Source organism: Nicotiana tabacum, chromosome 5, assembly GCF_000715075.1.
Source record: "Nicotiana tabacum cultivar K326 chromosome 5, ASM71507v2, whole genome shotgun sequence".
Classification (NCBI taxonomy): domain Eukaryota; kingdom Viridiplantae; phylum Streptophyta; class Magnoliopsida; order Solanales; family Solanaceae; genus Nicotiana; species Nicotiana tabacum.
The window spans coordinates 32,273,046-32,277,813 of record NC_134084.1 but is presented as its reverse complement, the minus strand read 5'-3'; the positions used below and the strand labels follow the sequence as shown (position 1 = coordinate 32,277,813).

Sequence of the window (4,768 nt, the reverse complement as noted above, 5' to 3'; positions counted from 1 at the left end):
TCTTGTCTAGTTTCTCGAGCCCTCTCTTGCTCTACATCCAGATCTCTTCCATTACGTAGACTTACCGCCATCAGCTGCTTTGGGCCTTGATCTTTTGTATTTATTTGGGTGTCTGCAGGCAGTGTCCCATGAGGATGATTGTTCAGAGACATAGAAATTTGGCCCACCTGCACTTCAATATTCTTGATTGCTGTATCATGTGCATCCACTCTCTCATTAATCTTTGCATTAGACCCAATAACCTGCTGCATCATTACCTCAAGTCTAGCAAACCCATCTTCATGTCTTCTACTATGCTACTGCTGAGGAGGGTGATACCCCTACTACTGATTCTGATTATTATATCCCTGTGGCCTTGGGTAAGGTGCCATATTGTTAGGGGGTCTCATACCTCCCATGTTTCCATTATTGAACTGTAGATGGACTAGCCTGTATTGCTGATTTTGCTGGCCCCAATTTTGACCACCCTGTCTCTGGCCTCCATAATTAGATACATAATTCATGTCTTCAGGGTAGTGGTGATGATCATGTTCTACATTCCATTGATTACCGATTGGCTGACTAATGCAAGATGCGCACAAACCCCCATTAGTAGTATCTACGATGTGTACCTGCTACTTCTACCCTGACTCTTCCACCTTTTTGGTGAGTATACTCATCTGTGTCAATAAGGTGGCCATATTTTCAGCAATAGAGTTGGATGGATATAAGGGCACTGGAGTGATAGGTGCATTCCTGGTTGTCCATCCCGAATTTTGTGCCATCTTGTCAAGCAGACTCTGACCTTGTCTCCATGTTTTGCTCAAAAATGCTCCACCAGCTGAAGCATCAACAATGTTCTTCACGCTATCTGATAATCCTATGTAAAACCGCTGCCCCAGCATCAGATCTGGAATACCATGGTGCGGGCATATAACCAGCATCCCTTTAAAGCGCTCTCATGTTTCATGCAGTGTCTCCATTGGTCTCTGTTTAAAACTCAAAATTTCATCAATTTGTTGAGCAGTCTTATTGGGTGGGTGGAACTTGTTATGGAATTGTCTGACTAACTCATCCCAAGTTGTTATAGAATTTATGGGAAGTGAGTTTAGCCAAGTCTGGGCAGCTCCTGTCACTAAGAATGGAAACAATAACAGCTTGATTGCTTCAGGAGTTACGTTGGGCTGCCTTTGGATTTTTTGCAGATAGAGAGGAAGTTCTTCAAGTGCTGCTGAGGATCTTCGACTTGCGACCCCGAAAATAGTCCTAGTTCTGCAACAAGTGCAGCATGTTATTCGTAATTTGGAATGACTCAGCCTGTATCTGCGGAACTACAATGGCTGTGGGCAGATTTTCAGCTGTGGGTTGTGCCCAGTCATAGAGAGCAGCCTCTGGCACTATTGGTACCGCTGGGTTTTCCTCGTGATCCCCCATGACTGTTTCGAATTGTGCAGTTGTTGGTTGTTGTTTGTTTTTCCGATTAGCCCGATTCAAGGCCTTGAAAATTTTCTCAGGATCTGATAATGCTTCAAATACTTCACCAGATCTCGATGAGTTTCTAGACATGCACCTGTGCAACCAAGTCAACAAACGTTAAAATTTCAATGTAAAAATTGGGTATAGAGAAAAATGACTACAATAAGAATTTTTGTACTTCTTTCAATTGTAATTGATAACACCATTAATTCCCCGGCAACGGCGCCAAAATTTGATCACGCCCAACTATGCCTTATAAAAGGACAATGCAGACATTGCAAATATAACTTGAGTATTTATGCTGAGAGTCGAATCCACAGAGAATTAACATATCAATTACTTTCGTTGGATTTACTAAATTCTTTAGAATCAACTTCCCCAAACGTTGTGAATAACAGTTGATGGTATATTTAATAACTAAGATTGAAAGTCAATAAACAGTTGTAAACTAATTATGCTTAAATTGTGAACAATAATGAGAAGGTTCTAAGGTAGTGATTTTCCCTATTGATGGAATCCCTTCTGTTTATGTTTCATATAGATTTACCAACACATCTCTATCAATCATGAACACTCTTTTTACCGTGAATCTCTCCCGAGTAATCACGATAATTTAATAGACGCACTCTCCCGAGATACGCTAGCTGGCTTTGTTTATTACAGTTCACTTTAGATTGCACCCAAGACTTCGTTATCATTAATCCCACCTTTAAACCCGTAGTTATAGATCCCTCTTATACTTTGGGAGTGATGTTGTTCAACAATCACCTAAATATGCACTCTCTCCCGAGTTATGCACACTAATTAGGCCCAGCTAATTGAGGATCCTGTCAATTAACTACAACAAATACGTAGTTGAACAAATAGAGATTCAACTGGCAAACTATATTAACATAATCAAGAAGTTCATCCTTCAATAGGTTTCATCAAAACCCTAGACAAATGATTTAGCTACTCATGACAATGGGTAAATAAACTATGAAAATATTCATGATCAAAATTGCCAGAAAAATAAAGAGAAGAAGAAAATATGATGTTTTGGGTGATCTCTCACACTTGTTTTTCTTGCCAAAGTACTCTCTAAAACATTACATGCCTCCATTGGACGAGTTCTATTGTTTAATATAGGGTTTTGGGCTAAAAATCCCGTGTTTTTGCACTTCAGTCCCTCAATTTTCCGCTTCCTATCGCGGTCCTACCGCGGTTACGCCAGGACCGCGACCAACTAGCCTCTCAGAATCCGCAACAACCTTCTGCCGCGGTCCGATCGCGGTTACGCCGGGACCGCGGCAGTCCATCTCCAGTTCTGGTTTTGCTGCCTTCGCGTGGTGAACTTAGCGGATATTGTAAGATTGGCCTCTTTTTCTTCGTAATTGATCCCAAAAGTACTCCATAGACTTCTTTTATTGTATATAGCCTACAAAGCATGAAAAGCACTAATCAGAGCATTTTGTTATCACTTTTTATCATAAAAACTATACAAGTAGGTGGTTCTTTATGGCCTAATTATAGTCCAATTCACCTATTATCAATACACAAAATCATTTGCTCACATACTTCTCAACAAAATTGTATAGTGGAGAGAGAGAATACATATTAGCTTGAAATATCTATAGCCATCATTTTCGAATCCAAGTCACTCATTAAATTTTGTGGTAAATGTGTACTAACTGCCATCTATTTTATCAACAGGTATTCCTCTATATTGTTGCAAGATAAATCCCTATTTCAATTGCTTTATGGCCATGCATCTTCCTGTACATATATTAAGACTTTTGGTTTTCTTTGCTTTCATACCAAGAGTCACTGGAATACATTTTAACCTAGTGCCGAACCTTAAGTGTTTCTTGGATATCCTCTTGCCAAGAAGGGATACGTTGTTTAGCTTGTTCAATCAGTATATTCTTGTTTCAAGCAATGTCATATTCCATGAGCACATCTTTCCTTTTGATTTATCTACCAGTTACCTTTATGTCCGCATCCCTGGTTTCTATAACCTTATCTGATTCTTTTGTTTCTGTTCCCCTTCTCTCTTCTACTCTCCCTCCTCCTATTTTTTCCTTTTCTCCTATATCCTCTTATTCTGCTCCAATCTTTTCATCTGATCCTATTTCTCCTTCTTTCTCTACTCCATATTCTTCTTATTCTTCATCTCTTTAGCTTCCCCAGAAATCCTCTAGAGTACATCATCTTTCTTCACATCTTACGGATTTTGTTTATGATATTCCTCCTTCTTTAGCTGGCTCTAGTTCCTTCTGTTATGTGGTTCAATATCCTACTAATTGTGCTGTCATTAAGCCTCAACTCTATAATTAGGCAGCCTCAGTTCCAGCTTGGCAAAAGGCCATGATAAAGAAATTTGAGGCCCTTAAGGCTAACAATCCTAGGGTTGTTGTTGAGTTTTCTGAAGAGAAGAAGCCCATTAGATGAAAATGAATTTATAAGGTCAAATATAGAGCTGATGACATCATTTAAAGATATAAGAGTAGGTTGGTTGTGAGAGGACATGGCCACGTAGAAGGGATAAATTTTAATGAAACCTTTAATAATGTCACCAAATTCTCTACTATTAAATATCTTGTGGTTGTTATTGTTAAGAGAAAATGACCCCTCTTCCAACTTGATGTCAATAATGATATCTTGTATGACGATTTAGATGAAGAGATATGCATGAAGTTACCGCCTAGTCTTTCTGTTACTTCCCATTCAGGTCCTTTTTCCCTGTTGGTATGGTTTGAGGCAGGCCTCTAGGCAATGGTATGCCAATTTCTCACTTGCATTATCTTCTAGGGGTTACACACATTTTTTTAATGACACTCTTTATTTATTTTTTTAAAAAAAACTTGTCCTTCCATAATCTTTTTGGTTGTCTATGTTGATGAAAATATTTTGATTGGGGATGATGAAGTTGAGTTGCTTGAACTTAAGGCTTTTCTGGATTCTCAGTTCAAAATCAAGGACTTTGATGCTCTTAATTACTTCATTGGGATAAAGTGAGTTCTTTCTCTTATGCCTTGCTTCTTCATCAATATAAGTTCATTTCAGGTCTCTTTCAGGAGTATAATAGTTCTTAAGTCACTCTTGTGGTTAGTCCCTTTGATCTGAGTCACAAGATCAAAGATGATGTTGGTTTTACTTTGCCTAAACCTAAACAATTTATAAGTTTGATTGGGAAGCTCAACTTTATTGGACACACTAGGCCTAATTTGTGTTTTGCTGTTTAGCACTCAAGCCAGTTCCTCCGGTCTCCTAGGGTTCCTCATATTGAGGCTGCCCGTCATCTACTCAAATTTTTGAAGGGAAATCCTGACAT

At 38.9% G+C, this 4,768-nt stretch overlaps 1 non-coding gene across 1 annotated transcript; it reads left to right on the top strand.

The window, feature by feature from the left end:
- The first annotated feature begins 894 nt into the window (after positions 1-894).
- Positions 895-1,001, top strand: LOC142181355 (small nucleolar RNA R71). The gene has a single exon (XR_012710022.1). It is a non-coding gene; the product is annotated as a small nucleolar RNA R71 (small nucleolar RNA).
- Positions 1,002-4,768: the final 3,767 nt, after the last annotated feature.